The 20,211-nt window shown below is 48.1% G+C and overlaps 1 protein-coding gene across 9 annotated transcripts in view; it reads left to right on the top strand.

Moving 5' to 3' along the window:
* The window catches only part of KIF16B (kinesin family member 16B), a 288,977-nt gene that overhangs the window by 3,287 nt on the left and 265,479 nt on the right, over positions 1-20,211 (top strand). The window contains exons 2-3 of one of the 9 annotated variants that reach the window (XM_088844314.1): positions 5,373-5,518; positions 6,067-6,179. The exons of 7 other annotated variants lie outside the window; for them this stretch is intronic. The gene's annotated coding sequence lies outside the window, so the exon portion shown is untranslated. Of the gene's footprint in view, positions 1-5,372; positions 5,519-6,037; positions 6,180-20,211 lie in introns of all 9 variants that reach the window. One more of the 9 variants, XM_055426321.2, reaches the window with a different exon arrangement.

Raw genomic sequence — 20,211 nt, 5'->3', positions numbered from 1 at the left:
TCCAAGAAGTCATTGGTGCCGCAAAAAGAATTTTTAGCTTGTTGTCCAGGAGGTTTGAAGGAAGTTGTTAAAAGAGTTTTCCCCCTGTTTGATTGAGATGTGATTGACATATTTGTAAGTGTCAGGTATACAGCATAATAACTTGACTTGTATATGTTGTGAAATAATTACCACAATAAGGTTAGTTAACATCCATCATCTCATATTGAACCAAAAAAAAGAAAAAAATGTTTTTTCCGCTGTGATGAAGACTCTTAGGATTTACTCTCAAAACAGCTTTCAAATACCTTCCAGAGGTATTAACTATGGTCATCATGTTGCACATTATATCCCCAGGATTTATTTATCTTATTACTGAAAGTTTGTGACTTTTGACCCCCATCATCCACTTCCCCTGTTCCCTATTCCTTGCCTTTGGTAACCACAAATCAAATTCCTTTGATGTAGTTTTTTGTTGCTGTTTTTTTTTTTTAGATTTCACATATGAGGGCCATCTATACAGTAGTTCTCTTTCTCTGACTGCTTTCACTTGGCATAATGCCCTCAAGATTCATCTCTGTTGTTGCAAATGGCAGGATTTCCTTCTTTTTCATGGCTGGGTAATATTCATGTGTTCATATTTGTGTGTGTGTGTGTGTATGCTCCTTTCTTCTTTATCCATTCATCTGTTGATGGACCCTTAAGTTGTTTCCTGTCTAGGCTTTTGCAAGTAAGGGTACAAGCCCTGAAGGCTAACAGGAAGCAGCCAATAGGAAGGAGAGGCCTGGGGTGATAGGGCGGTTGGTTTGCATCCTGTTGAAGGGTGGGGAAAGGCGCTGAGATACTGACTCTAAGCCAGGAGCCCATGTGGTCACCAGTCCTCTGAAGAGGCACCCGGTGCTTGATTAAGGACAAAATGTGATGCATTCGTTTTTACTAATTTGTCCAAGAGGAGGACACTTCTTCCCCTCTCCCTTAGTGAGTTCTTGTGGCTGGTCTAATAATGAAATTGACAGAAGGTTAACAGGTGAAAAGGAAACCAACTTGTAAGGAATTGACAGGTCAAAGACCCTTAGGTTTTGTGTGCCCAATTAGTGAGGAATCTAAACAGGGTTTGGACTTGGGGTAGTGGTTTCATTGCTAAGTGGCATCTGGCTCTTTGTGACCCTGTGGATTGTAGCCCACCAGGACCCTTTGTCCATGGGATTTCCCAGGCAAGAATACTGAAGTGGATTGCCATTTCCTTCTCCGGGGGATCTTCCTGACCCAGACACTGAACCCATGCATCATATATTCACTGAGCCCCCAGGGAAACCCCTTGGGGTAGCACATTAAAGAAAGAACAAGGTCTGGAATCCGCTGTCTTTGGCAGTAGGGATGTCCTTCTACTTCCACAGGCAGGGGGTATGCCTTTCACTTGGAAGATTGATTTCTTGCTTTCAGGGAGACAGAGAGGAGGGTCAGAGTGTCCCTCATAGATTGACCGTTTCTTAAGTAACTTTAATTTAAAGCAATCAATATGCCATGGAGGTGAATTTTGGGGTGGCCCACCCTGAACCCCAGCACTACCTTATGGCTTTTGGTTATGTGGCAGAAGTAGTAGTTTGAGGTTTGAAAAAGCCTTTATGTTCCATCAGGTAACAGCCCGTCCCGTTATTGAGAGTTTCCTCTGGACCAGTGGTGCAGAACCTCATTTAATACTTCTCATAATATCAGTAGGTAGAGGCTGTGATTATCATGCCATTTTCCAGACTGAGGAAGATAGCTTGTCCAAGTCAGTTTGCTAAGATAGTCACAGCTATGCTTTATAACACGAATAAAATGTCAGCAGACACTTCATTCATAATTTTTGTGGGCAAAAGCTTACTATTTATATACTGCCTCTGCCTTTTTCTTGGCGATTTCTTCTCCTGGTCTGATGCCTCATCTTTTCTTTTTTCACTGGTTTCATTTTTATAGTCTTACAAGATAGATTTTTTTTTTTCCTTCTGAAGAGCCAGCAAAATAATAATTTGGGAACTAATTTGTCCATTTCCTGTCGGTTTCATCTGCTTGTTTTCTCCTGGAAACACTAAGTGATTCTTCAGGGGCATCCATCCTGCCTGGTTGATCTGCTGGGGTTGCATGTTTGGGGTCTGAGGGCAGACGGCCTGGGCTCCAGTCTTAGCTGTCATTTACCAGCTGGGCACCTTTGAACAAGAGACTTAATTGTCCTAAGGCCCAATTTTCACTCCTGCAAAACGGTGATGATAATTATATGTAGCTTATAAAATCTTTTTTGAGACAAGGTCTTTTCCAAATACATTTTACTATGACTCACAATAAGAAACACATTTAAAATGGAAGCCCTGTAGATGTGTAAAAGATTTATGAAGTGTTACATGCAATTCAATCATAGTTTCGATTTTATCCTATTCTATTCTGTGTCATTCTAACATTTTCTATTAAAAATCTTTTAAAAATTAATTTCGTAGCCACTTCTTAGGGCATGTGGGATCCTAGGTCCCTGACCAGGGATCACACCCACAGCCCCAGCAATGGAAGCCTGGAGTCTCAACTACTGGACCACTAGGGAAATCCCCCCAAATTTCTATTTTTAGGTCTACTAAATCGACTTTAAGATCTACTGATGAGTTGCAGTTGGCAGTGTGAAGAACACTCAGGAGGTTCAGAAGAGATACATGCGAGGGGCAGAGCTCTGCACGTGGTGCCTGGCACATAGCATGGGCTCTGTGAAGACCGCCGCTGCTGCCGAGGCGCTTCAGTCGTGTCCGACTCTGTGCCACCCCATAGACGGCGGTCCTTCAGGCTGCCCCGTCCCTGGGATTCTCCAGGCAAGAACACTGGAGTGGGTTGCCATTTCCTTCTCCAGCGCATGAAAGTGAAATGTGAAAGTGAAGCTGCTCAGTTGTGTCTGACTCTTTGAGACCCTGTGGACTGCAGCCCACCAGGATCCTCCGTCCATGGGATTTTCCAGGCAAGAGTACTGGAGTGGGTCACCATGGCTGCTATTATTACTGTTACTTTAAGAATTTCACAGTCGTACCTTTATGCAATAAGTTGTATTTTAAAAATGTTCTCCCCCCATATTTTTTTTGTTGAGTGCGGCAGCAGTCCAGATGTTAGCTTTGTAATGTGCTTTCTCATCTGACAAGGCAGGTCCACCCCACACCTTCTATCCAGGACGGTTCTCAGCCTCTCTTCCGGTTTAGCCTCTCAGGGAGAATTTGCTGTCATGTCTGTCAAGTTAAAAGGAAAAAATGCCAGTGGTTGTTTGACTGGGCTTGATGTCTTTAGGCTCTGCTGAAGTCTTCCCATTTGGAGAGCGGGTGTGGCGGGGAAGATAGCTCAGCGGAGGCCTCTGCGATCTGTTTCGGCACCAGGCTCCAGTGGGCCATGTCTGTTGAGCCGCTGCCTCGCCTTGCACCAGGCATGTGCTCACTTCTTCACCTTGGGGACTTCCTTTCCCCCTCTCATCAACTCACTGACAGAGGCTTTTCACCCCCATTGACAGAGGGGAAACGGAACGGCTCCCCCAGATAATAAAGCAGGCTGAGCTGGTTCTGCCTCCCTCCAGAGCCCTCTGCCTGGGGACTTGTCGTCCTGGGCTCGCTGATGACAGAGCTGTTGGCCTCGGGGGATGGCTGGGCTGCTGGCGGAGAAGTCAGGGCCATAGCCACACATACTGGCAGCACAGAATCTGCGTGTGGTTGTCAGGGGTCTCAGGGGGTTCTGGAGGCTGGAGGCAGAGGTCCGTAGCTTCCCAGGGTCCCTTCGATGAGAGGGTGGAGACTCAATTGAGCCCTGAAGAAGGGGTGTCAGCGGCCACCATTTAGAGAGGGTCTGTGAAGTGCTTGACTGATGCCCTTTGAAGGGAGCACAGTCCCTCCATTCTGCAGATGAGGAGCAAGGCTCAGAGACCCAGAGAGCCTGCCCGAGGCCACACAGCTCGCTCATGGTGCAGAATGGGTTCCCCCATAGTACTGAAGGCTCAGATGAGGACAGCGGGGATGCCTGGCAGATGGCAGCAAATGCAGTTTCCGGGGATCTTAGACAAACTGGAGATTTTGGTAAGGATTGGTTGAGAGGTTGGTAGGCAGGGTGTTCTGAGGACAGTGCTTTGTTCAGCTTGGGAGTTGGGGCTTTTATAGTCCTGTCTTGTGCTGGCTAGCGTCGTAGCCCTTGGCCGCGTGCAGCTACTTATATTAACATTAAATAAGATGTAAAATGTAGTTTCTTGGCTGTACAAGTCACCTTGCAAGTGATCGCATCTCCATGTGGAGCAGGGCATGTCCGTCCTCGTGGACAGTTCCGCTGGACAGGAAGGCTGGTCCGGGCTGGGTTTGACCCCGGTTCTCCTGCTTGCTAGCTCTGGGTCTTGGCGCTTTACGCAGGTATCAGGTGTCTGTGCTTCCGTTTCTTCACCTGTAAGGTGGAGATTGTCGCAGGAGCCCCCTCGTGGGGCTGAGATGGTTTTTGAACGAAGTAACCCTTGCTAACAGTATCGGGCCTCAGAGTAAGGGCCCTGTAAATATTGGTTGCTCTTTTTAGGCGCTCTTAGCTGCTGATGGCTTCTCAGAAGTTTCTTCCAATAGCAGTGTAGAGAAATACTACTACGGCCAGCTCCAGCAACAGTGAGCACTGGTTGACTGTTTCCCAAGGGCGATGCTAAGTGCCTTATGTGCACGACTATCCCACTGACTTTGCTGCCATATTCTGGGCTGCGCAAGGCCCCAAGGCCTCAGATGTTTGTGGAGCGGGCAGATGTTCAGTGAACTGGAGTGCGACTGGGAGGGCTGGGACTCTGGATGAGCCTGGAGTTCTAAGTAATAGTAAAGGACATGAGATCGAAACTTACGAACAGGATCCTGAAAAAACTTTCACAATATTGTTTTGATTGTGAAAATACAATGTGCTTATGAAAAATGTGTGCGAGAAGTATACCTAAGAAATCAAGTTGAAAATTGCTTATAATTTCATGATCCAGAGATGATCCAAAATTCTGGTGCGTTTGAATCCAGTCTTTTTTTTTTTTCCCTGATTGTGTAGCAGCATAATGTATAACTGTTTTATATCCTGTGTTTTGCATTTGCAAGAAACATTTTGAAGACCCATTGGTAGGGCATAGAGAGGTGAAGAGCCAGATGACTGAGTGGCTTGGGGCCCTGTTAAGTGGATTCATGACCTTTCCCAAGGTTAGGCTCTGGGCGGAGCAGTAAAGGGCCGAGGTGGTGAACTGAGTTGGCTTAGGGTGCTGGTGGGGGATCCAGCAGTAGGCACTCGGGTGGGTAGCTGTGGCGCCCACCCTGTGGGGACTCTCCCTGGGGAGCGCTGTGCTGCTGACCCTGACTCATGGAGTCTGGGGCAGCTGGAGGCTTTCTCCTTTCTTTTAGGAAAGACTTGACTTCCTCCGCTTTCAGGTGGACTTGACAAGTAACATAAACAAATGACTGGCGATGGTTTTTCATACACAAAATGTAAAACTGTCTCAATACATTTGATGCACTTGCACACCTGAGTACCAGAAGTTTGAAATATGGTAAGTGACTTGAGTATTTAGTAAGTGTAATTTGATATTACACTTTGCTTTTCTTTTTCGTGGCCTCTGTGTGTGTGTTTGTGTCAGAGGTTGTTTTGAAATGTCTAGTGGTGCAGTGTAGAGACAGCACTTTGGTCTAAAGCTGATTGAGCCTACACAGTTTCATGATTAATTTTCTAAATTATTTCAGTAGCTTTTTCTGTTCTTGTGGATCCTGGAATTGGGACGCAGTCTTGCTAAGGCCTGTTTTGTGGGAGAAAATATGTTATACTTCTGGCCTGGGGCCAATGTGACCATGCCCCAGCACCTCCATCCCCTCCCCAGGGCAGGGCCTCTAGCCTTTTCTTGGTGGCCTGGATTGCCCAGAGAAACCCCTCAAGGAAAGGTAGTCCTTTTCCCCTTGGATTCAGCCCAGTGACTCAGGCACAGGGGAGGGACCGCCAGAGGGGCCTGGGTGCGTCCCTGCACTTCCTCCAACTCTGCACCAAGCTTGTGTTTCCTTCTCTGTTCATTTCCAAGTATACTCATTATTCATTGTTGCTGCCCAGCAGAGGGGAAGGAACTGTTTCTGTGATCAGCAGTCCACTCCTGGAAACGTGCAGCAAATTTCAACACAGAATTTAAAGTCAGCTGAGAAAGTGCTTTCACTGTAATAGTGTTGGTAAGTGATTTTTGTCATCAATTACTATTTCAAGGCACTCACTCACTAGGAACTCTCCTGAATCCTTTGCCATCATTATCTAATTTAATTCTTGACAACAGTCCACAGGGGTGAATATTTTTAGCTCCATTTTATAGATTAGGAAAGTGGGGATTAGAGAAAGATCAGGTCCTGGCTCAAAGACCACTTCTTCCGAGAAGTCTTTATCACACTGCATGGGTCATCTGGCTTCATGGCCTTTGCCATTATTGAGTTTTGCATGTGTGCGTGTGAAAGGATTTTTGGTTTCTTGTTTATCGTCTCTCTCCTTGCAAACTCCATGAAAGCCGGTAACCTTGTCAGGTTTGTTCGTGGCTGTTTTCCGAGGGCCCAGAACGGTGCCTGGCAGGGACGGGCACTCAGAACCTACTTGCTGCATTAATGACTGTCGCCTCCTGCCCAGTCTCTCAGTTCATGGGTGCATATAAGGAGTCAACATCCTTGGAAAGCCTCGCGTGGCTCCCTGTGAGTGCAGGGAAGTCTTGATGATCTTCCTGTTAGATGTTAGGGGATGGGGAGGTAGGAGTGGGCCAAGGAAGGGCCTCGGTGAGGAGCGCTCTGGGCTTTCCCTGTGTGTGAAGTTGAAAACGTGAACTGAAAGTGTCAGTCCCTCAGTCGGGCTTGACTCATTGTGACCTCATGGACTGTTGCCTGCTAGGCTCCTTCATCCATGGGATTCTCCAGGCAAGAATCCTGGAGTGCGTAGTCCTTTCCTTCTCCAGGGGATCTTCCCAACCCAGGGATTGAAGTCTGGTCTCCCACATTGCAGACAGATCCTTTACCATCTGACCCACTAGGGAAGCCCATGTATTAAGTTAATTATACACAACACATATCAAATTTGTGTTACATTTATCTCTTAAGGTTAGAGGACTGGTGGTAAAACACTGTTTTTCAGTGATATGTGGTTTATGGGACAGAACACTCTTGTTCCTTTGGAAAAAGTTTGTTTTTTTTTTTTTAAACTTGAAATAGTTATATAGTAAAGTTCTCATATATGCTTCTCCCAGCTTCCTCTGAATCAGCATTGTATGTAACCATGGTGCAGTTGTTCCGTTCCGTTCCGTTGCTCAGTCGTGTCCGACTCTTTACGACCCCATGAACTGTAGTCTAACCAGGCTTCTCTGTCCATGGGATTCTCCAGGCAAGAATACTGGAGTGGGTTACCGTTTCCTTCTCCAGGGGATCTTCCCGACCCAGGGATCGAACCTGGGTCTCCTGCATTGGAGGCAGACGCATTAACCTCTGAGCCACCAGGGAAGCAGTTGTTAGGACCAAGGTATTAACAAGGGCAGCCCTGGTAACTGGACATGCTCTTCCCACTGACATCCTTCTTCTGTTTTGGGATCCAGTGCAGGATCCCACATGCTCTGTCTCCTTAAACTCTTCTGGTCAGTGACCGTTTCTGAGACTCCAGAGAGTGCCAGTGAGTTATTTAGTAGCTGCTGTTGTTCAGTTGCTCAGCTGTGTCTGACTCTTTGTGACCCCATGGACTGTAGCATGCCAGGCTTCCCTGTTCTTCACTGTCTTGGAGTTTGCCCAAACTCATGTGCATTGAGTCGGTGATGCCATCCAACCATCTCATCCTCTGTTACCCCCTTCTCCTCCTGCCCTCAATCTTTCCCAGCATCAGGGTCTTTTCCAGTGAGTCTGTTCTTTGCATCAGGTGGCTGAAGTATTGGAGTTTCAGCATCAGTCCTTCCAGTGAGTATTCAGGGTTGATTTCCTTTAGGATTGATTGGTTTGATCTCCTAGGAGATCAGCCTTCTTTATGGTCCAACCGTCATATCCATACATGACTACTGGAAAAACCATAGCATTGACTAAACAGACCTTTGTTGGCAAAGTGGTGTCTTTGCTTTTCAATATGCTGTCTAGGTTTGTCACAACTTTTCTTCCAAGAAGCAAGCGTCTTTTAATTTCATGGCTGCCGTCACTGTCTGCAGTGATTTTGGAGCCCGAGAAAATAAAGTCTGTCACTGCTTCCACTTTTTCCCCATCTCTATGCCATGAAGTGATGGGATTGGATACCATGATCTTCATTTTCTGAATGTTGAGTTTTAAGCCAGCTTTTTCACGCTTCTTTTTCACCTTCATCAAGTGGCTCTCTAGTTCTTTTTTGATTTCTGCCGTTAGGATGGTGTCATCTGCATATCTGAAATTATTGACTTTTCCCCTGGCAGTCTTGATTCCAGCTTGTGCTTCATCTAGCCTGGTATTTCTCATGATGTATTCTGCATGTGAGTTAAATAAGCGGGCTGACAATATACAGCCTTGATGTATGTACTCCTTTCCCAGTTTTGAACCAGTTCATTGTTGTGTCTGGTTCTAACTGATGCTTCTTGACCTGCATACAGGTTTCTCAGGAGGCAGGTATGGTGGTCTGGTGTTCCCATTTCTTTAAGAATTTTCCACAGTTTGTTGTGATCCACAGTCCAAGGCTTTAGTGTAATCAAGCAGAAGTAGATGTTTTCTGGAGTTCCCTTACTTTTTTCTGTGATCCAACAGATGTTCGATCTGTGGCTCCTCTCTTTTCTAAATCCAACTTGTATATATGGAATTTCTCAGTTCATGGAGTGTTGAAGCCCAGCTTGAAGGATTTTGAGCATTACCTTGCTAGCATGTGAAATGAGTGCAGTTGTGAGGTAGTTTGATCATTCTTTGTTATTGCCTGTTTCTGGGATTGGAATGTAAACTGACCTTTTCCAGTCCTGTGGCCACGCTGGCATATCTAGCGCAGCACTTAAGCAGCAGCATCTTTTAGGGTTTGAAAGAGTTCAGCTGGAATTCCATCACCTCCACTAGCTTTGTTCTCAGTGTCCCTCAGTTTGAGTTTCTCTGACATTTTGTCATGATTACATTGAAGTTGTTTAGTTCTGGCGTGTGGAGAATTGGTAGAATGCCACGTAAGTGCCCTTCATCTCCTATCCTGGGGGTTCATGATGCCAGTGTGTCTTGTTACTGGTGGTATTGACCTTGGTCCCTTGGTCAAGGTGGTGTCCGCTGTATTGTTATATTTTCCCCTTTTTGTAATTAATGCATATCTGAAGGAAATACTTTGCAGGAAAAGTTTTTGCCTTCAGTTTCAACAGTATTTATGTATTTTTTTTTTTGCCTGTGGGAACATTTCAGATTTTCTGATAAAAGTTCTTGTAAGTATAAGTTCATTGAAGACATTTCTCTGCCTCTGAGTTAGTGAAAAAGGATTACTCATGTTTAAAGGACATTTGTGCCTTGGAAGGCTGATGACGATTGAGCAGGACTGTGCACTTGAAATGTCTGCAGTGACTCATTTATCAGCCCAGTGCATGCTCATGTTTTCTACTCTCTGCCGTTTCATTTTTTTAAAAAAGGGGTATTTTCCACTAAGCTGATTTTATGATCGGCAGTTTGAAAACCCTAGTGTAGTGAATCCATTATTCAGAGCAGAACTTGGTAAAATCCGATTTTTCTATGTGAGAGAACTTTGAAATTAGGATGTTATTGGAAAGTGAGTCCTCTTTCCTCTGGGAAGCTGGGGGTAGGGGTTGGGCTTTTGACCCCAAGAGGATAAATAAAACTTAGAATGAGACTTTTCAGCCAAAGAATCTAGGAACCTGAGCTGACCGTGGGATGTCCACTGTTAGGAGCTTTCTTTCTCAAGCCTTTGTGGCCTCGTGGTCTTGTGGTCTCTTGCCTGGGTGCACCTCCAGATCCTTATTTTCAGGGTTTCACGGTGACTCAGCTTGGGGCACAGGTAAATCACTTTGTGAGTTCCCTCTGAGTGGGAGTTAAACTTTCCCAGGGAGCTTTTAAGAAAACATTCAGGTTGATGGAGACTAGCTCAGAAGTGAAGCACGTTGCAGAGATAAAGCTTTTAAAATATTAGCTTTTGGTCTGTTCGCTTCCTTTTTGTAAAGTGAGTGTTTTTATAGGCGTTATCTCTGCTTGGTCAGATAGAAGGGCAACTATGAGAAAAATGTCTGTAGTCCTGGGCTGGTGCTCATGTATGGTGATCCAGCTGAGATGTTTTTCTTCTGTTTTGAAAAATATTAAAAAAAAAATTCATTTTCAAATATGTACAAAAGTTACAAAAATAGTGCAGTGTTCCCATGTATCTTTCACCTTGTACAACTGTAGTATAATTAACAACCGGGCGAGGAACTTGATACAGTATTATTCAGTGGTCTGATTCATCCAGATTTCCCAAGTTGCCCCCACAGTATCTTTTTCTCTGGTCTAAGATCATACAAGACATTTAGTTGTCTTGTAAAATATCTCCTTCTTTAGCTGTTCTTGTTCTTAGGGCCAACTTTGACTGTACTGATACACTATATTAAGGGTGAGAATAGGTACCCTCCTCCCAGGCCCCCAGTACCTCTGTCCACTCAAAGGACTGAGGAATTTTGCCTCCTGGCATCCTTGGTTATTTGAGCTGCTGACCCCTTGGTTGGATTAGTTGTTCCATGTGTCAGTGAAAAGGACAGGTGGGGACCTTTAATCTTTGATGGGGCTTTTCCCCAAGAGAACCTTATTTCTAGTGGTAACTTAACCTGTACTTCCTACTTATAGCTTTCAGATTTTCTGTTCTTTCTGATGACTAATAAATGAATTAAAGGACCAGTGGAAGGAATTTATTCTTTCTTTCCTGGAACCTAAGTGCTCTGGAATGGACTTGATTGTCTCTCATTTAATCTTGGCTGGAATTCCTCTCTCTTTTGATCATAAAGAGTCAGAGGATTTTGTGGTTGTTGCTGCTTTTACCGTCTTTCTCCCTCTCCATTTTATTCTGCTCTGACTTTTGAGAGACAGCTATTGATAATCAGTCTTGGATAAATCTGATTTATTTTCTCTACCGTCTTTGTCAGGCTTTGGCCCATGTTTGTAGTTATTGATTTTCCATTTCTTACTCATTCCTGCCTTCACTCAGCAGACATTAAGTGCTCTCGCGTAAGAGAAACTGCTTTTTTGTGTGCGATCTTTTCCTTGGAGGGACATCTCAGTACTGTGGCTGGACTAAATTAACAGGACAGAAATTTCACTGCCTCATAATTCCAGACTTTCACGCAGTGCTCAGTGAGGGTGAGAGAGGCATGGGTGTTGCAAGGTAGGGAAGTCACGTGGTCCCAGAGTTGCAGCTTGCCATTGCCAGTAGCTGCCTGCATGGTTTTCTAAAGGATTCTTCTGGTCTCTTCTTCCTTCATCTGTACAATGAGGACAGTGACACCTACTTGTAAGGTTATTTTCACAGCGTAAGGAATTCATGGCGGTAAAATACTTGCACAGAGTAGGCAAGTCAGTGGTAACTTATAATTTCGTGTTGTGCCTTTTGGGATTTCACATGAATATTGTGATGATGGAACAGAATCTTATATAACTCAGTAATGAGTGGACTTTGTCTGCTTGTCACCTAGTGTTAGGGTCTCTGTGTAGATAATAAAATGCAGTATATGTTCGGATAAAGGAGAATCAATGTGAACTCAAGTCTATAGGTAGATGTTATAACAGAAATGGAGCTCTGTGGCCTGTATAGGCTTCGTGTGGTGAAGAGCAGGTGTTTTTCTGGTGACCTTGGCATCTGTCCAGCTGTTGAGCTTTTATTGGGCTTTTTTCTTTCATCAGAGATGAACAGGCTCATGATCCCTGCCTTCCAGTAGCTCATGATCAAGTGGGAGCCGTAGCCACAAAGAGAATGTCCCCAGTTCTTTGGGTGATGGTGGGTAATCAGGGCATGGTGGTGAGGGGCTGCAGAGGTGTTGCGTGGAGCACCTTTTCGGGGCTGGGAGGGACAGCCGGGAAGACTCCTTCACTGAGGGCAGGTCCATACATGGGTTGGCCATGCAGACAAGTTGGGTGATGGCATTTTAAGCAGAAAGGATCCATTGACCCTAAGCTGGGGAGTGTGACTGGGGAGCTGCAGTGTTGTGACGCGTCCGAAACTTCAGATGGCTGCTGAGCGCAGGGACAGAGCCGGGAGGTCCAGATTCCCGGGTCGTGCTGTCTGGACTTCATTATCGTTTCTTCCTTTTCATTGTCCTAAGATGGTATAACTTAAAGCTGATTCTGTATGTAATGGGAACTATTTTGCAAATGGATGTAACACTTTTCTGACTTGTGTTAGAAAGCCAAGGAGTGAGACTGACAGGCAGCCCTGGTGGGGCATCAGGTGTGGCTGAACGCAGAGGGGTGGGAACTGGTGCCTTGGAATTGGAGTGGACCCCACTTTCCCACCCACCTGCCCTGCTACCACCACCGCCCTGCCCACCCCCATCCCCCCACCCAACCCACCATCCACCCCCCACCCCCATCCACCTCCCCACCCACCCATCCACCCACCATCCACCCCCATCCACACCCCCATCCACCCATCCCCCCACCTCCCCCAACCCCCATCAACCCACCCATCCACCCGTTTGTCCATCCACCTATCCGTCCGTCCATCCTTCCTCATTACCACTCCCATCTACTTACTCATTCATCTCCTCTTCCACCCACCCACCCACCTGCCTCGCCAACTAGCTGGGAAATCTGGTTTTTTTCCCTTTTAAGAAAGAGTCAACTTAAAAAAAAACCCCAAAAACCCTGACCCCTGGGCACCTCTTTTTTCCATCTTTTGTCCATACCAGACTACAAACTAGATATCTGTATTTCTGGAAAGAGGTTTCATTTCCCCATCATTGATTGATTGATAGATTGATCAAACTCTGCCGGGTGTATGCCAGGTCTTGTGTTAGACCAGCAGTTCTCAAAAGTTTTGTAGATCCTTTAAAAATTATTGATGAACCCAGAGAGCTTTTGTTTTGTGGGTTACACCAGTATCTTTACCATATTAGAGGTAAAAGACATATTAATTTTATTTTTCTATATTTTAAAAAAGTGTTTATTGTTTTTAAAAGTTTTTGACTGTGGCGAGTGGCCTGTAGGATCTTAGTTCCCTGCCCAGGGATTGAACCTGAGTCCCCTGCACTGGAAGTGTGGAATCTGAACCCCTGGCCTACCAGGGGAACCCCAGAGCAGACATTTTTAAAAGAATATGCAAGCACGTTGTCATTGCACATCGTGTAGCCTCTGGAAAACCTCACTGAGCAGTCATGAGTGAGAGTGGAAAGGCACGTGGTGTCCCGGTGTCTTTATGGAAGGGTTTGGACCCCTCACAGTTCCCCGTCCCCCGCCCCAGACTGTGAGAAGCCACTGGGCTGCATGTTGGGAGTCTGGTGGGGCTCCAGCCCCGCTCAGGCCCTGCGGCTGTGGGACAGGGTCCTGTGGTGCCGTGGAAGCCTGTGATGGGGGTCAGGGCCTCGCTGAGACTTGGGGTGCTGGGGAAGGTCCTTGGAGGGAGAGGCGGCGCAGGTGGGCCTGCAGCGGGCGCCGGCAAGTGTAGTGGGTGGAGGGAGCAGCACCTGGAGGCCCCGAGGCTTCAGGAGAGCAGCTGAGCGCAGCTCCTCAGGGCTGTGCTAACGTCATATTTGCTAGGAAGAGACCAGCGGTTTGCTTTCTCTGTGTGGCTTCAGTGTGATGTGACTTTATCCACCTGTTTAACCTCAGAGGCAGACACAGCTGCTCTCAAGCCTCTTTCCCGTGTGACTCAGGGGAGCCTGGGGCCACGTCTCAGCGTTCCTGTTGAAGAGCCTCCTATTTCAGATGCTGAACAGGATTTGCCAAGCTTTAACAGGGCCAACAGCAGAGCCACGAAACGTGAGGGGCTGAGAGGCAGCGTGGATGGCACAGCAGAGTGGAGGCCACGTGGAACAGCTTGATTGATCATCAGAGAACAGGAGGGCGACGCTTGCGAGCTGAGGACTTGAGTGCAACAGAAGTGGCCCTGCTCACCCCTTGTCACTGTATTATCAGTGAGAGTCCTTGCAGGAGGGCTGGCTCCCCCCACCCCCATCTCTGCCTTTGAGATGACGTCCAGACTAGAGGTCTAGGCCTTGGCCAGGTGCAACCTGAGACCTCTCCCCCGTGTGGCCGTAGGAGGGGCCTGCTTTATTGTGCCAGGACTCCGCTCAGCAGAGCCCAGAAATGAGGCCAGGCCTGTGTTGCTCTCTGTCTCTGGTTTGCTGCAGAAAGCACGGGGGTATCAGAGGGCTTTCTGACCGCAGGCCCTTCAGGCTTGATGACGAGGTGCGTGCTCTGATTTCTGTGTGCAAACTGTGGCAGGGCATTCGGTTTCAAGGAATCTGGGGTGAGTTCTTGAACTGGGAGCCTGTGAACACAGCACCAGCATTGCAGCTCGGGGAGGGGCAGTTTCTTCCTCTTGAGGTGTCTTCAGGACACTCGGTTGTGAAGATACTGTCCAGGCGTCTGAAAGAATAGTCAGGGAGGGTGCAGCCCACTCTGACAAGACAGAAGGAAACGAGAGAAAGCCACTTGCTGGTGGTTTCTTCAGTAAACCCTTAATTCCTGAACAAGTCAAACCTTATTTGCTCCTGGCTGAGTGAAATCACGTATCGTTCAAAGTCAGCTTGATGAGTTTCGGGGCCTCTGCCAGCTCTTCCAGAACTCTGTCTCCCTGTCCCGGCACCGTGGGTGAGAGGAGGTCATGAAATCCAGTGGAAGGTACAGGAAGTTTGAAAAGGCACGGTCGGATCCTTTAAATCTGCTGGCAGTTGGTCATCTCAAGGGTTTTACTGTTAGAGGCACAGTCCCTTCTGTGAAGTCTGTGGGTTTCTAGCTGTGGGGTGGGGGGCTCAGTTCCCAGGTCTGGGGAGCCAGGTGAGGGGCAGGCTGGCAGGACCCTGCGAAGAGCCGGTCCTGCTGTCCTGTGGATGAGGATGCAAGAGGGTCCTCTGCTTCCAGAGAGTTCTGAAACCCAGATTTGTATGTTTGTATGTAAAACCTTCTGATTTTTAACATGTGATGACATGCCAGCTGCCGATACCTGCATTTCCTAGCTGACGACTGTCGAGGGCACCAAAGTGAAACAGGCTGGAAACACTGGGTAATGAACACCCCTGAACCAGCCCTCACCCAGTGATCCATAAGAGTATAAATTCCCCCACTCCCTCACCCTCCGATGGGGTAACTGTGAAGTCTGTATGTCACACCATTTCCAGAGTCCCCAGGCGAAACTAAGCTCCGTCATCCGCAGTGTAACTGGCTTGTATAAATTCCCCCACTCCCTCACCCTCCGATGGGGTAACTGTGAAGTCTGTATGTCACACCATTTCCAGAGTCCCCAGGTGAAGCTAAGCTCCGTCATCCGCAGTGTAACTGGCTTGTATAAATTCCCCCACTCCCTCACCCTCCGATGGGGTAACTGTGAAGTCTGTATGTCACTCCATTTCCAGAGTCCCCAGGCGAAGCTAAGCTCCGTCATCCGCAGTGTAACTGGCTGATAATACACCTCTAATACACCTCTATCCTTCCCCCGTCTCACTTCCCTTCCCTCCTACTGCTGTTTGCCAGGATTGCCTCCCACATCAATGCCACGGATTAAGAAAAACACCCCCCTAATTAAAGATATTTTATCTATTTATTTTTATAATTTTTCATAATTTTAATGGAGTATAGTTGATTTACAGTATTGTGTTAATTTCACGTGTACAGCACAGTGATACAGTTATATTCTTTTTCAAGTTCTTTTCCGTTATAGGCTGTTACAAGGTATCGAATATAGTTCCCTGCACTACACAGCAGGTCCTTGTTTATCTGTTTTATGTGTAGCAGTGTGTCTGTTAATCCCAAACTCCTAATTTATACCTCCCCGTGTAGGTGTTTTAGAACACAGCATATATCAGTCCTTAGCCCGGCTGCCAGTGTAAAACCTTTGGTGTAGAATGGAGGTTTAAAATTCTTCCTCCTTTCTTTATTTTATTTAGAACTCATTTACTTTGCACCTTTCCCTTCCCACTCGCCTGCATGTCAGCGTTGTTCACATTTGCTGATCCCACTGTCGAGCCACAGGCATCCCTGAATCTCACCGAGCGCTTAGAGATGCTGGTGCTTCCTGGTTGCCGTGAAGATCAGGAGAGAGGGCCCATGGGGGCGGGAGCTCCTGGGAGACGCGGGTCTGTAGGGAGCATCTCTGGGCTCCGGGTGCCTGCGAGGCTTGGTCCTCCACCTAGGACCTGGGGGCTGCCCTCTGAAAGTGGCGCGCCCTTGGAGGCAGGCTTGGGGATGGGTGGACAGGCCTAGTGGTCCCCAAGGTGTTGATCGGTCACAGATGTGGAACCTCAGCCTGGCTGTTTGGATCCGAACCTCAGCTACAGCTCTGAGCACGCTACCTACCTGCGTGGGGTGGGGTGGGGTTTTCTCCTTAGCCCCAGGGATTTTGGGGCTTGCTCTTTTTCCATCTCTCTCACCTGGTTTCTCCCAGGTCTGGGTCATGATTTGTTTTCCTTTTAGGGCTTTGGTGGTGGCATGAGTATGGGTGAGCCCTGCCTTGCCCCTGGGACACTGAGTGGCGGGAGTGGAGGAGCCAGGAGCTTGAGACACTGGCCTCCACCTGGACTGAGACTCCCACCCCAGGGAGTTGGATTTATTGAGTGTGGGGTACAGGTGGGCTGCAGCGGGGCTCCTGGGCAGGAGCCCTGCTGGGAGGGGATTGACGGCACATGCTCTGGGGCCCGGACGTCCCCGGTGAGGTCGCCATGCGCTCCTCCTGTTGACGCCTTCGTGTTCCCAGCTGAGACCCTCTGGTGCCCCGCCTCCCCTCTCCTGGGATAGAAGTGTCATTTTTCGGTCATGACTGTGCTTCCCCTCTGGGCTGACTTTGCATCACGTGCTGACCGCAGCCGGGCCTCTCCTTGGTCTGGACACTCACCAGTCTGCATGCTGGCTTGTCTTCTGCAGCCTGTTTGCTCTCATCCTCGTGGGGTGATCATGGGCAAGAGCTGCGATCATACGTCTGCATCCCTGGAGAGCCCTGTGAAGGGGAGGCCAGGGTGTCTGTCCACTGGTCTCCTGCCTCTGGCAACTGTCGCTCCCATTAATTGTGTGTAAGAGTGTGCATTGCAAGCTTGCCCCGGGGACGGGGGCGGGGCTGCTGGGCACCGTGCGGGAAGGATGGTGTGTCTTCAGATGGCGCGGTCCGTGTGCTCAGTCAGGAATAACCAGACCTGAAATTAAAAGACGCTTACTCCTTGGAAGGAAAGTTATGACCAGTCTAGATAGTATATTAAAAAGCAGAGACATTCCTTTGCCAACCAAGGTCCGTCTAGTCAAGGCTATGGTTTTTCCATGGTCATGTATGGATGTGAGAGTTGGACTGTGAAGAAAGCTGAGCGCCGAAGAATTGATGCTTTTGAACTGTGTTGCTAGAGAAGACTCTTGAGAGTCCCTTAGACTGCAAGGAGATCCAACCAGTCCATTCTAAAGGAGATCAATCCTGGGTGTTCATTGGAAGGACTGATGCTAAAGCTGAAGCTCCAATACTTTGGCCACCTTATGCGAAGAGTTGACTCACTGGAAAAGACTCTGATGCTGGGAGGGATTGGGGGCAGGAGGAGAAGGGGATGACAGAGAGTGAGATGGCTGGATGGCATCACTGACTCGATGGACGTGAGTTTGAGTGAACTCCGGGAGTTGGTGATGGACAGGGAGGCCTGGCTTGCTGTGATTCATGGGGTCGCAAAGAGTCGGACACAACTGAGCAACTGAACTGAACTGAACTGAACCATAGATATTTAAGTGAATTTTGGTGTTTCTGATATTCTTTTTTTTTTTAACAGAAGTTTTTTAAAAAATTACTTATTTGGCTGCACTGGGTCATAGTTGCAGCGTGTGGCGCCTTGAATCTTCATGGCAGTGTGCGAACTCTTAGTTACAGCATACGGGGTCTAGTTCCCTGACCAGGGATTGATCCCGGACCCCCTGCATTGGGAGCTTGGATTCGTAGCCACTGGACCACAGGGAAGTCCCTGTTTCTCATATTCTTATCACTTTTTACGAACTATGGCCTCTGGACTGCATTGTTCATCAAATGATAAGCATTATATAAACAAAATTTATGAAGATCAGCTCTGTGGTGGTGGCTCATTTTTGTGAGATCTGGCTAGAAAATTTGGAAACATTTATTTTCTGGATTCCCTCCATTTCCAGTTATCTTGGGAAAAGATTGGAAAGGTTTTGTTAAAAATGAATGTCAGTCCCCAGAGGGCAGGAGAGGCGCCGTGAATATTTGTTGAATAAATGGTTGGGTCTTGGGTTTGTGGTGGAAATGAAAGGGCGCTTTGGTTTTCTGCTGCTGTGGGGCCTTGCATGGTCTGCTTTCCTCTGTCACATCTTTCAGGAAAAAATTATACATGAGGGAAGCTTAGTCCTTTTATATGTGAGGAAGCAGAGGCTCAGCGAAGTTAAATGATGTGCCGACATCCCGCAACTACTCGGAGTCAGAGTTCGCACCCAGCTCGCCGAAGCATGGTGCTCTCCTGACGGTGATGAAGCCACCTGGCTGGGCAACCCCAGAGGCTGGGCCTGGTGGAAACGCCACGAGAGACCACGCTTGCTTCTCCTCCACTCTGACGCCAAGCGAAGTCCTGAGGAACAGCCCTGCAGTTCAGGGTTTCGTAGCACACCCTTCTGTCAGGTGTGCTTAGCTGGAGGGTTGTAAAAGGAATCAGTCTTCTCTTTACCGGCCAGCTATTGTGTGCTTTGTTTTTTTTTTTACCCCCAAAAGCTGCCACCGAGAACATTTTTCTAAAATGGAGGTGACTGTGCAAGGAGTGTTGTAGTGGTGGTGTGGGTGCAGAGCAGACAGAGCTTTGTGTTTCGTGGGCTCTAGCACTAAGCTGATCTTTTCGTGCATCAGTCAACTTAATGTCTGAGCACAGGAGAACAAAAGAAGTATTAATAGACCTTCTTGTGTTCTCAGTATTATATTATGACCCCCTTTAAACTTTCACTTTAAAAGAAAAGATGAATAGGTCGGGTGTGTGTGTGGAGAAGCACACTGAAGAAGTTTGGCCACGTGCACATGCTTGCTTTTCCCCTTTCCTGTGACTCGGAAGAGAGAGAAGGTCCCAGGGGCTCACTCTTGGGGTCACAGTCGCAGCTGTGGGCCTGCAGGAAGGGTGAGCTTCATGTCTGCTTTGGAGCTCACATCTTCCAGGTGAATGCTGTTTATGGGGGTGTACTTACCTGCGTTTAAAAGTCGAAAACACGTCATAAACTCGGAAGCATTGCCTTCACTTTAGTGCCTGAACTTAAGGACAGTATCTTGCTTTCATCTCAGCTGTTTCATTTGTTTAATTTGCTTACTCATTCTTTCCTTTGTCCATTCATCCAAGTGCTCGGGGTATGTAAGGGCGCTGCAGGTCGTGCCGGGGTAGATATCAAAAGTAGGGCATAACCTCTGCCTTTGGGAAGCATCTAGACTGGTGGGGAGGATGAAGGGTAGTGGCCCCGCCGTCAGTGGGTAGAAAGTGGCCGCGTCCGTGGTGCGCTGTGGGCTGTCAGCGCCCAGGTGTGGTGAGTGACGGCAGGACTTCACACAAACGGTGTTGGCTGGGGCTGTTCTAGGAAGATTTCCTGGAGGAGGAGGCTCGTTAAGCACCTTGAACGGTAAGAGAGATGGAGGAGGAAAGCACCTTCCAGGCAGCGGGACCGCTGTGAGGGTCTTTAGGTGTCTTGGAAGAAGGGCTGGCTTAGAACGGCAGGGAGCTGGGGCGGCCGGCATGGGTGGGGGCTGAGGCTGGATGGGCGGCGTGTGCCCCTCCCTCCCGCACCTGGTGCAGCTGCTGACTTGCACCTGTTTAGACTAATCTTCCTGTGGACCTCTTTCAACGTGCTGACTTGCCCACTGGGACCCCATGGGTGCCGAGCTTGCAGAGCTCCCGCCTTGAGGAGGACATCGCTGAAATCAAGCTGGGGTCCTGGCGTGCCCTCGGCGGTCCTCTGTGGCTGAAGCTCTCTAACCTTTGCCAAGGCTGACTCTGGAGGAGCAACTTGGATGCGGTCACTGCACCTCCGGGGCCCCGGGTTCTTCGTGGGTGAGAGCAGGGCTGGGCTTGGGATTCTTTCTCCTGAGCTCCCCCCTCTCGTCACCTCCCCTCGGCGCTCAGCCCTCAGCATC

The sequence above is a fragment of the Moschus berezovskii genome, chromosome 15 (genome assembly GCF_049115385.1).
Source record: "Moschus berezovskii isolate FMDL1 chromosome 15, NW_MosBer_1.0, whole genome shotgun sequence".
Lineage (NCBI taxonomy): Eukaryota > Metazoa > Chordata > Mammalia > Artiodactyla > Moschidae > Moschus > Moschus berezovskii.
This window is presented reverse-complemented; position numbering and strand designations above follow the sequence as displayed.